General features: G+C 42.7%; 1 protein-coding gene across 1 annotated transcript in view; it reads right to left on the bottom strand.

Annotated features, from left to right (window-relative positions):
- Window positions 1–4588: 4588 nt before the first annotated feature.
- Window positions 4589–13005, bottom strand: part of LOC123786100 (uncharacterized) — a 28095-nt gene continuing 19678 nt past the window's right edge. Inside the window, exon 8 of the mRNA XM_087863620.1 lies at window positions 4589–9865. The gene's annotated coding sequence lies outside the window, so the exon portion shown is untranslated. The remainder of the gene's footprint in view (window positions 9866–13005) is intronic.

Here is a 13005-nt window from a genome sequence, read left to right as displayed (position 1 = left end):
TCCTTTGAATCAATTGTCTTCACTTTCTCAGCTTCACTACTTCAAAACCCCATTACAGGTTCTTTCTTATCCGTATTAGGTACCTTCCATTAGCACCTCTGATATCATCTGCAATTCAACATTTAATTTAATTTAATTTAATTTAATTTAATTTAATTTAATTTTTAATTACTTGTGTAATTATTGGATTATTGTCTAGTTCTGACTCCTCCACGAGTGCACGGACAGAGGAGGTCATCTTTTGCTCACTGTTTTATCCCAGCAGCTACCAGCTACCTGGCCCTCACTCTTTGTTGAATGCAAGAAAGGGAAAAGAAGATAGTTCCTGGAAAGAACAGGTGGCACAGGGTCCTTGAGACTACAGAGAGCATTACCCTTTTAAGACGCTAAAACTGGAAAAAAAAGAAAAAGAAAGAAAGAAAGAAAGAAAGAAAGAAAGAAAGAAAGAAAGAAAGGAAGGAAGGAAGGAAGGAAGGAAGGAAGAAAGAGAGAGAAAGAAAGAAAAAAGAAAAGAAAGAAAGAAAGAAAAGAAAAAGAAAAAAAGGGACGCCTGGGTGGCTCAGTCCTTAGGTGTCTGCCTTTGGCTCAGGGCGCGATCCCAGAGTGCTGGGATCAAGCCCCACATAAGGCTCCTCCACCGGGAGCCTGCTTCTTCCTCTCCCACTCCCCCTGCTTGTGTTCCCTCTCTCACTGGCTGTCTCTCTCTCCATCAAATAAATAAATAAAAATCTAAAAAAAAAAAAAAAAAGCTAAAATTGGGGCTGCCTGGCTGGCTCAGTCGGTAGGGCATGTGACTCTTGATTCTTGATCTCTGGTTGTAAGTTCCTGTCTCACCATGGTTGTACAGATTACTTAAAAAAAAAAAAAAGTTAAAATTCAGTTTGGGCTGGGCAACTGTGCCTGGGGATAGATGGCAGAGATGAAACTGAAAAGGGTAAACTGTAAGTGTTGCTAAGAAATTTGGAATTTGTACCCTTGACAGTGGTAAGCCACTGGAAGGATTTCACACTCACAGTAATGTGATTATTAATTACTTGTTGGTCATTCCTGTTGAATTAATGTCCCACAGCACCTCAAACTCACCATGTCCATATTTAATACACTATGTTCAGCTCTAAACCACCTCCCCACTATTGGCTATCTCAAGTAATGTGTTCAACATTCAATCTGTTGCTTAATGCCAAAAATCTCAGTGCCATCCTTGATGTCTCCCTGTCTCTCCCTAGGTAAAATTCCTAAAACTACACTTGGCACCATAAAATATCTCAAGAATCCTTATACTTTCTCATCCTGTCATCCCTATCTCTAGTCCAGGTCACCATCCTTTCTCCTCAGGATCACTGCAAACCACTGCACCTGTCTTCTCATTGGTCTTCCTGCCTCCAAGTCCCTCCAATTCTTCTCCAAGTAGCAACCCAAAAGGTGGTTCAGATGTGCATACCTCATCCTTGTCTTTGCCCAGTTCAAAGCCTTCCATAGTTTTCTGTTGACCCTGGGATAAAAATCAAATGCTCAAAACAAAAACAACTCCCTTGGGGAAAAAAAAAAAGCACCCGAAATAACCTCTGTAGCCTGCCCTCCACGTATCCTACTTGGCCAGCTTGAAGACGCATGAGCTGTTACATCAGCCTGAAAAAGAGGGCCAAGTTTTGAGGACAGAATTCAAGACGCCATGAGGAAAACAGTGTTTTCTATTTTAATTCCAGCTTCCTTGATTAGAACAGAATTTATCCTATAATAACAAGGAATTACACAACCAAATTTTCAGATTAGCTAAATTTTAGACTTTTTCTGCCCACCCAAAAAGAAGACTTCAAACCTCTAAGAGAAGAGGGAAAAGAGAAGAGAGACTAAGATAATTGTGACTGGTTGTGGTGAGGATTTTCCTGGGCTAACTAAGTCCAGCTAACTGGACCTGGGTCTGGGGTAGATAGACCTTCACAGGAGGCGGGCAGGGCTTCGTAAACATTTCCAAGTCATTCCTGATGTCCCACCCTTCAAAGGATGAAAAAATGATTTTGTAGAGTTTTATAAAACTAGAAGAATGAGCCTGAAGAATCTTATCGTCTTCTCCCATATTCCTGCTTACCCCCAAATCCATCAGTTCACTCTGACATTATCTTACAGTGAAGAACGCACTGTAGTTTTAATTATTCTACCAGACAACTACACAGAGCAAAAATCAAAGAGCACAGAGCTGCCTCTACCATTTTGTGGGCTGATTACAGGAATAGAACTTCAGTTATATTACTTCTATATTTTATACCCACAGAAAGGAGAGCGTGGGCAACATCACATGGTATTCAGCCAAGGAAAGGAAGTGTTCCAGGCAAATGCCCCACTTCAGGTTATCGCTCATTATCTCATCCTCTATGCCTAGTACGGTGCCTGACACTCAATAAATATTGTCAAGTAAAATTAGGATGATCACTCTAGTTGTACTAAGAAAAGAAAAGGAAAGGAAAGGAAAGGAAAGGAAAGGAAAGGAAAGGAAAGGAAAGGAAAGGAAAGGAAAGGAAAGGAAAGGAAAGGAAATGAATAGGAGGCAGAAAACTACTCAAAAAGAGAGATATTGCTAACCTAAAACAAACAAGCAACCCCCCCCCCAAAACAACTTTTCAAAGTGTGGTCCCTGGATCAGCAGCATCAGCACCACCTGGAAACATGTTAAAAAGGCATATTGTCAGGCCCCATCCCAGACCTACTGAATCATAAACTCTGGGGGTGGAGCCCAGCATTCTGCACTTTAAGGAATCTTCCATGTGAGTCTGATGATTGCTCAAGTTTGCGAACCATCGGTGTAGGGCAAAGGAGATAGGAAAAGGTGGTTAACCGAAATCAATCTGAAGCAAATTCAGGCAAAATAAGGGTCGGACATGTATTATCTTCGAGATTTTGAGTATCTTCTCTCCGGCCCAGTTTCCTTCTTGGTACTAGGATATTAGTATACCTACCTCGCTCGGTCGCTGTATGGATTACACTCTGACAATCCATAAATAAAGTTCTTAGATAGATGTCTGGATCTCAATATGTTCTTAATATAATTACCATTAAACTTACTTTAAAGTTGAAAAACATCTCCTAGACCAACAAGAAGAGACTATAAGCTAATCCATGTATTATTAACTCACCCAAAGGAAAATCTTCCCTTCCGAAGAGGGCTTGGTCATTGTGGTGGTCTAGAAAACCGGTCACAACACAAGATGTTGGCCAGTCACTGCCCACAAAGCATGGAACTTTCACCAAGTGATCTGGGGAAATTCCAGGCCCATTGATGAGTTTCTCTTGGGATAAAGTTAGACTCATGGTGTTGTAACCAACAGTTTTGGAGTTGTCTGGTTTCACTGATGAAATTATTCCTAGTATGACTTAGACTACTGTCATTAAACATTTGAAACTTATGCGTAACTTCCATCGTTCTGATTTTATGTTCATCAAGCAGCTCATTCATTCTTATTTGATGTTAAATTTTGCCTTCAAAGAAAGTGCTTGTTTGTCATAGAGACGTAAGTGTTCTGGTATGCTGGCCAGCATGATTATTTTTTGTCTCATTATAAATTAATAACTAGCATTTGGTGTTGTCATATAAGTCCCATAAATCTAGTTCACGTGACTCTGAGTAAGGATGAATCTGTCATGCCGAGATGACAAGTTTGTTTCTGGGCTTCCAAGCCAGAGTGCAGACTCAGGGTCATGACACATTCTCCAAAGCAAACATATTGTATGTGAAGTCTTGTGGTATACATCCTGCCTGGATAAAATACCCTGATATTGCCTCAGAAGCCACACACACACACACACACACACACACACTATTAGCTATCTATTGCCATGTGAGAAAGTACTCCAAAATTTAGCAGCTTAAAACATTTAGTATCTCATGATTCTGTGGCTCAGGAATCCAGGGGTGGCTTAGCTGAGTGATTCTGACTTGGGTCTCTCTCCAGGCTGTGGGCTGGGGCTGCAGTCATCTCAAAGCCCCAGTAAGAGGAGACCTGCTTCCAAGCTCACTCACGTGTCTGGTGGCAGGTCTCGCTGGCTGCTGGCTGGACACCTCAGTTGTTTACCACGTGAGCCTTTCCGCAAGACATCATACGATGGCAGCTTCCCTCAGAGTCAGCTAGCAAGAGACAGAGAGTGAGCAAGGCAGAAGTCTCAGTCTTTTTGTTATCTAATCTCAGAAGTGACATCCCATCATTATTGCCATGCTCTTCTCATTAGAGGCAAGTCACTAGGTCCAGCTCACACACAAGGGGAGAGGACCACAGGATCATAAATACCAGGAAGCAGGGATTGTTAGAGGCCACTTTGGAAGTTGCCCACCATAAAGCCATTTTTGGATTCAAATGTGTAAAAGTATAATATTTGTTATCCACAGGGAGCTGAATATTGCAGCGCAGCAGAGCCTGTTCCATTGGTTCATGGAAGAGCAAATGTGGAAAAGGCACCATCCTATCTCCTGTACGTGTCCCCCAGTTGTCCTGCTTTGTTGCCTCCTCTAACGTCTTTCCATCATAGATGTGATCATGCATGGTGTTCAAATATTTAACAATCTTATGGCAGGGGCATCAACCAGTCAGAATGGATGTGCCAATTCCTTTTTTTTTTTTTTAAGATTATTTATTTATTTATTTATTTGAGAAAGAGAGAGAAAACACGAGTGGGGGGAGGGGCGGGAGGAGAGGGAGAAGCAGACTCCTCACTGAGCAGGGAGCCCTATCCCAGGACCCATGTGACATGGGGCTCGATCCCAGGACCCTGAGACCATGACCTGAGCCAAAGGCAGATGCTTAACCAATTGAGCCACCCAGGTGCCTCAAGGGTGTGCCAATTCCTGTACATACCTGCTGCTCCTATCAGCCTACTACCACTCCATAACGAAAGCTATATAAACCTATTATCTTGACAAAGTGTTTGGAAAAGCACTGTTTGGAAAAAGGATGTTTTTAGGCAAAGTGTCTTCTGTTTTCCAAATTTGAATTTGCTTTTCAAATGTTGCTGGGGTCAGAGGTTGCATGGGCAGCAGATTCGGGGCAGTTCCATTATTGATCTGTTCTGTGAACTAGATTTCCATGGTAAGATTCTGTTTCCAAAAAGGAACCAAGGCCAGACATATTTGAATCCACTGAGTTGTACACGCTAATTGATGTTGGGAGCTGAGTCCTCCTGCATCAACAGAAACTTAACAGAAGACAAGACTGTAAACTAATAACTTTACTGTGGGCTTCAGAAAACTGTTGCAAACCAAGTTACCTGGGTGGTTTGCTATCTGGGCAAGCAGCCATCTTGTCAAGAAAACAGTTTGTTCACTGGAACCAAAAGTCACTTATCAGGACAACATTTTCCTCATAAAAACATACCTTAAGATTCTCACCTTGCTGTGACCACCAATCCTAAACTATTATGACCAGGATTTTGCTCAATGCCAACCAGTTCCCTATCTTGAAAAGTCCACTTTAAATCATGAGAGCATAGACTCCAAAACTCTAAATGCCTACCCCTACCTTTGCCTTTGGCTCTATCAGGTGGTGTCTCCCCTGGCTGCAATAAGTAATAATCAGCTTTGCTTGGTCGACAGGTTTTTAATGGCAGTCTTTGTGCAGAGTCGACAGTTGACCATCCAACATTCAACAAATATTTATTAAGCCCTACTATGTGCCAGGCACTATTCTAGGCGCTTGTCACATATCAATAAACCAAACAGGTAAAAAAAAACTCCCTACCTCATAGAACTCACACTCTAATGGGAATAAAGATAATAAACCCAATGTAAGTAAGGAAGTAAACCATATTATTCACTAGATACCAGTCAGTCCTATGAACGGAAACAAGGCGGAAAGGAATAGGCAGGGTGGGACCAGCAGTGGTGTGTTAGGTTTTAAGTGAGATGGTTTACAGGTCACCAAAAAGGTAATTTTTGAACAAATTTTTGAGGGAATGAGCCATGTAGCTATATGGGTATCTCGAAGGAGAGTTTTCCAGCCTTAGAAAACAGCAAGCACAAGGGCACTGAGTTGAGAGGGTCCCCACTCTGCACGGGGCAGAGAGGAGCAGCAAAGAGGCCAGAGGGCCTGAGCAGACAGAGTCCGGCAGATGAGGTCAGAGAGAGATGGGAGACCAAATTCTGTCGGGCCTTGTGAGGACTTTGGTTTTACTCTGAGTGGAAAGGACAGCTGTAGAGGCATCTGAGTAGACGGGTGCTGTGATCTCACATTAGCAGGATCACTCTGGCTGCAGCACAGAGAACGGATGCAGGACGGACGCAAGGACAGATGCAGGAACGGATGCAGGGACAGATGCAGGATGGACGCAGGGACAGATGCAGGAACGGATGCAGGGACGGATGCAGGGACAGACGCAGGGACGGATGCAGGATGGACGCAGGGACAGATGCAGAGATGGATGAAGGGATGGATGAAGGGACGGCCGCAGGATGGATGCAGGGACAGATGCAAGGGGACCAGTTAGGAAGCTACTGAAATAACTGGATAAAAACACCATCTAGTGGAACATGGGGAGGGAAGTATGTTCTGGGGAGGAGGGGTTGCTTGTCCAGCAGATGAAAGCTGCTCAGCAGGTCGGCTCTCTTGGTTCCCAGGCAAGCAGGTAAGAAGGAAGGGAGGGAGCTCTGGAAAGAGCCTGCAGAGAGGAAACAACAGAAGGAAGGTGTGGTGCTTGGGCACACGCTCTCTACTGTCTGACTGGTCCTGGGTCTCTTCACCAGCTTCAGCATACAGAGTCCATTTTAAACTCTGGGTAAAGTCAACCAATGCAAATGAAATACAGACATTTGGAAGCTAGTGGAATCACGTTTGGGGGCAAAAGGACACTATATCTACCCACTCCCACATTAGACATTTGTTTAAATAGATATTACTATTTATTTTGACTGTGGTGCTTTTTGGTGCATGGGAGTAACATCCTTTCCCTACTGGTTCAAAATGTTGCCTCTGATATTTACTTGTTTCCATAACTATTTGAGTCTTACCTGGATTCTTGTTTTAATTCCTTTTCAGCTTTGTCATTTCCAGTAACATAACAATGTGTTTCTTTTCTGAGTTTTTTTTTTATTGTAGTAAAATGTCTATAACATAAATTTTACCATTTTAATTATTTTTATTTATTTATTTTCAGTAAGCTCAACATCCAATGTGGGGTTTGAACTCACAACCTGAGATCGAGTCACATGCTCTACTGACTGAGCCCACCAGGAGCCCCCGCCCCTAATTATTTTTAAGTGTACAATTCAGTGACAATTCAATTGCACAGTGCTGTTGCAACAATTACTCTGTCCATCTCCAGAGCATCGTCCCCACAGAAACTTTGCACCTATTAAACATTAATCCTCACAACTCCCTCCCAAGCCCCTGGTAATCCCTACTCTACTTTTTTCACTCTATGAATTTGTCTCTCCTCGGAACTTTATATGAATGGAATCATACAATATGTGGCCTTTTGTGTCTGGCTTCTTTTACTTAGCATGAAGCTTTCAAGGTTCATCCATGTTGTGGCATGATAAGAATTTCATTCTTTTTAAGGGCTGAATAATGTTCCCTGCGTTTATGTTACATTTTGTGTATCCATTCATCTGTTGATGGACAATTTGGGTTATTTCTTCCTTTTAGTTATGGTGAATAGTGCTGCTATGAACATCGATGTAAAAGAATCCGAGTTCCTGGGGTCTATTCTTTTGAGATACACCCTGGGGTGGAATTGCTACATCATATACTAAGTTTCACTTTTTGAGGAACCTTCAAACTTTTTCACAGCAGCTGCACCATTTTGCATTCCCATTGGCAAGGTAGGAAGGCTCCATCCAATTTCTCCACATCTTCACCAATACTTATTATTTTCTCTCTCTTTTTTTTTTTTTTTTGAAATAGCAATCCTAATAACAGGTGTGAAGTGGTAGTTCATTGAGATTTTGATTTGCATTTCCTTGATGATAAGTGATGTTGGGGATCTTTTCGTGTGCTCATTGGCCATTTGTATGTCTTCTTTAGGGAAATGTCTACTCAAGTTCTTTGCTTGTTTAATAATTGGATTGTTTGGGGGCACCTGGGTGGCTCAGCTGGTTAAGTGACTGCCTTCGGCTCAGGTCATGATCCTGGAGTCCCGGATGGAGTCCTGCATTGGGCGGGCTCCCTGCTCAGCAAGGAGTCTGGTTCTTCTGCTGACCCTCCCTCCTCTCATGCTCTCTCTCTTTCACTCTCTCAAATAAATTTTAAAAAAATCTTCTTTAAAATTAAAGAAATAAAAATTGGATTGTTCGTTTTGTTGTTGAGTTGTAGGGGTTCTTTATATTCTGGTTATTAGTCTTCTATTAGATATTTATGTCTTGCAAATAGTTTCTCCCATTCTATTTGTTGACTCTTTACTGTCTTGATCATTATGTGTTTTTCCTGTGTGTTCTTCTAAGAGTCTTATAGTTTTGGCTCTTAGGTTTAGGTCTTTAATCCATTTTGAGATAAATTTTCTATAGAGTATAAGGTAAGGGCCCAATTTCATTCCTTTGCACATGGATATCCAGTTTGCCCAGCACCGTTTGTTGAAAAGACTGTCCTTTTCCCCTTGAAAACAAAGGTTTCTGGTTGCTGTGAGTCCTGTCACAGTTCTGCCAGCAAAGGCACATTCTTCTCCTAACTCCTGTCTCACACATCCACCGCAAACAAACCGTCTTGGGGAATAACATTAACAGCATAGAGAGGCAAGCTAGTGACTGGCTATCAAGCAGTAACATGTTCATGAGAAATGCCCAATCTTTAAGGACCAAAAAGTAGTTCTCAACAGCATTCAGAATACCTCGTTGATCTTTGCTATCCGAAGGGGGTGTTTTTTAGACCCATTCCATCCCCTTAAGTCATAGAGATGAAAAAAATTCCCTTTATTGGGGAAATGCAAATGAGTTTCCTTCCACTGAAAAGGTGCATTGCATAATATGACAATACTTCTGGCGATATTTTTCTAATATGTGACAAGTGTTACATGATTATTCTTTTAAAAATGTAAAATCATGGGGCGCCTGGGTGGCACAGCGGTTAAGCGTCTGCCGTCGGCTCGGGGCGTGATCCCGGCGTTGTGGGATCGAGCCCCACGTCAGGCTCCTCTGCTGTGAGCCTGCTTCTTCCTCTCCCACTCCCCCTGCTTGTGTTCCCTCTCTCGCTGGCTGTCTCTATCTACTTTAAAAAAAAAAAAAAGTAAAATCATGGGGTGCCTGGGTGACTCAGTCAGTTAAGCATCTGCCTTCAGTTCAGGTCATGATCTCAGGGTCCTCAGGTCCAGTCCCTCGTTGGGGAGGGGGCTCCCTGCTCAGTGGGGAGTCAGTCATTGGCTTCTCCCTCTGCCTCTACACTCACGCGCACATACTCTCTCTCTCAAATAAATAAAATCTTTAAAAAAATGTAAAATCATGACTCTGATACAAATATAAAATAAACACTTGTGAAATGTCCTATTTAGCTCATTAATTACTCAGGAGAGCAATAGCACGCTATGTAACCAGTCCAAAGGAGACTCACAGTTGCCCACACTTATATTCAGGGAAGTGCCAGAGGGAATTCACAAATAGATACCATAGGGTGACCTCACGTTCCACCAAACTCTATTTGTTTTCTATGGACAAGAATTACTTGTATTCCTAGCAGTTTTCTATAACCTGCAGAGCTGTAAAATACCACAAAGACAAGGAATGGTGGGGTAATGCTGATGGGTGAGCTCATTTCAGTCTTTCCAATTTTCTTCCAGAAGAAAAGTGTACTTGAAGCTGCGATATGCTGCTTTGATGGCGGGAGATTTTGCTTTCCCCTGAGCATGAAACTGCCTTTCTGACAGCCACTACTTGTCATGGATGATTTTCTTCTCTTTCCTTGGGATAAATAAGAGGAAGAGAATGTGAGCTAAATAGGTACAACTGGGTTTCTTTCTTTTCTTATTTTATTTGTGACTTTTCTAGTAAAATACCGGATGTCCCAATACATGTCTCAACACGTTATAGCAACCTCACTCCATTGTTTGCTTTAAAAAATATGCATTTTTCAATAACAAAGTAAAGCTAAGGTTGATGACTCATACTCATTCTTTTTTCTTTTTCAAAATAATATTTATCAAGCATCTCCTGTATTTGAAGAACTCTTATAGGCACTAGAGATACAGCAGTGAGCAAAATAAGACCCCTACTTATTAAGCTTAAATTCTTGTGGGGGACACAGACAATAGGAATGATATAATATCAGAGAACAGTAAGTGCTCTGAAGTGTAAGAGCATGAAGTGGATAATGTGAGCAGGGACCTGAATGAAGAGAAGGAGCAAACCATGTGAACACCTGAGAGAGGCTAGTAGCATAGGGACAAAAACTAAAGGAGCATCAGTGGCTCAGCAAAATCACCAAGGTTCATACTGGTATATTTAACAAACTTTTCCTGTGTCCCTACTGTGTATCAGGCACTGTTCTGGGTGCTTACGCTAAAAACCGTTGGGGAGGCCAGAATTTTGCTGTCCATAAGGATATGGAAAGAGAAAGGTATATTTCTATCTGCTGATTTCTTGTTCCCTCCACGCACACCCCCTCATCATGATTTTTCAAGATCCAACTTCATTGGTCTTTCTTCCAAAAAGTATTTCCCGTCACTCGAGCCAAAGTGTGGCCTCCACGGCATGCTTTCAGAGAACCTGGTGCATATTTGTATGAAAGCGCTCATTATGCTTGATTACAATCATCTCTTGCTTGTCTGCCTTCCCCACTGGACTGTGCACCCCCGTAAAGGCGAGCTCATCACTGTATTCACCTTTGCACTTCTGAGGCCCAGCACAAAACCTGGAATATCCTAGCTCTTGATAAATACAGAAAAGTGGTGAGACTAAGGGGTTGGGGGGTCTTCCCACTTTTTTGATTTTTCCATCTAAATCTTCTGAAATAAGTCTATTTGGGGTTTACAATGGGAAAGCAATCCACTTTATTTTTATTTTTTAATATATTTTTTCCACTTGATTTCTGAAACATGAATGCATAGACTATGACCAATTCTTACTTCCTTTACACAAATTTTTCTACAGAATGACTGAAAAGAGGCATTGGTCTCGAATTAAGCTAACACCTACAGTGACAGGAAATGGTGAGACTAACTCACAGGAAATCATGATAACAATGTAGTTATCATGGCTAGGAGATCATGTAATACGTTTTATAAAGATTTTCATCCAAATGGCTCGGGGAGGAAAGTTGCTTCTGAGCTCTCTGGAAAACCACAGCATTCTCAGGGCTCTAGAAAGCAGAGCTCCACAACATTGATGTTAGGCTGCTCTCTGGTGGACCCAGCACCACACAGCAAGGCTGGGAGTTCGAGGTCCACTCCACAGTCTTTCTGGAGATTCCCTTCAGAAGGCTGCTGTTACAACTGAATGGTACCCTCTGCAAACACCCCAGAAGATAAGTTGGAGAAGAAACCCTGGAGCAATATATCAGGTTCTGATATTCCAGACGGTCCTTTGCTTATGAATCCTGTTCTTATTACTAACATGCATGAAACATCCAGGTAAGTTTTCTCACAATATTGTAGGCTGTGTTAGTCTCAGGTGACCAGAAGACTGAGGCTTGCAGGAAAGCAATGACTGGTCAGAGGCCACACAGTGCGTGTGTTGGATGTTTCTCTGAGCCAGTCATGGAGATGGAATAGAGAAATAATTTATTCTGCAGAAAGCATGACGGTGCAGAATGATGGCGGCTGGGATGGAGGCGTGCACCGCGGCTGCCGTGGCACGCGGGAGTGCATCCCGCCCAGACCAGGGCAGTTGGGAAAGTTTTGCAGCAGGAAGGAGAATTGCACTGAGCCCTGAAGATACAATGTCTATAATTGAGGAAGTCCGAAGACTGGATCAGTCAGGAGGCTAGAGAAGGGTATCACCCCCCTCCCTGACACACAAGCAGATATGAGACTCCAGTAGGAAGATGGACAGATGGAGAATGCTCTGTTCTATAGGTAGTTCTGGAGTCTTCACCATATTGGACAAGTTTTCTGGAAAGTTGAGTTGCTGCTTTGGGCAATATAAATATATATTAAAACCAGTAACCGATACTTTAAAAAATGTATTACAGATATCCTTATTACCAAAATCAGATCTTTATAATATTCTCTGGATTGTTTCTCCTCCTGGTCCTCGATCTTGGAGCATAGCAAACCAAACCTGACCACCCTCCCAACGGAGTCCCTAATTATTCCTGTTTCCAATTTTAATAATATTTGGAGCAAACTACAGAAATTCCTTCAGTGGTTCATTTCTTTTTCATTTGCCTCCTTCACCAAACTGAAATTATGACATCAGGGATCAGGCCTGAGCTCTCTGGGAAACACTGCATTCTCGGCTCTGGAAGGCGGAGATCCGCATTGCTGATGGTTAGGCTGCCCTCTGGTGGATACAACGCCGCATAGCAAGGCTGGAAGTTCTAGTTCCCGAGACGAGAATGGGCAGGTGGGACCAGGGCATGTAAGGATTTGGAAGTCATAATGATTTCTTCTTTAGGAGGGCACTGAGGGCTGTTCAGGGATTTAAAGAAAAAGAACGACAAGGGTTTCATATCCCAGACGAGCACCGCTCCCCCCCCAAAACAAAAAACAAAACAAAACAAAAAATGACAAGGTCTGGTTTGCACTTGAGTAAGGTCTTTGTCACTGCAGAGTGAAGAACGGATTGCTGCCAGAGTTTAGGGAGATGATTTAAGAGGTAGAGGTGGTGATCCCAGCAAGACGTGATAGCGCCCTGGACTCAGGTGGCATCTGAGGGCCAATGAGAAGTGACAGAAGAGAGGACAAAGAATCAATAAGCCCTGCTAATTGACAGGGTATAGGAAGCTTCTCACTCCTTCCTGGGCAATTCAGTGGGTGGTGGCATCATGTGCTGAGATAGGGGCTTGAGGAGGGGAGCAGATTTGCCTAAGTATGCTTTGGAACCATTGACTTTGGGGCGCATGTCACCTGCAAGCAGAAAAGTCCATTAGAAAGGCACCTGGG

Source organism: Ursus americanus, chromosome 7, assembly GCF_024610735.1.
Source record: "Ursus americanus isolate L20-20 chromosome 7, mUrsAme1.1.p, whole genome shotgun sequence".
NCBI lineage: Eukaryota > Metazoa > Chordata > Mammalia > Carnivora > Ursidae > Ursus > Ursus americanus.
Note: the sequence above shows the minus strand (reverse complement) of the source record. Positions and strands in the feature narration are given on the sequence as shown.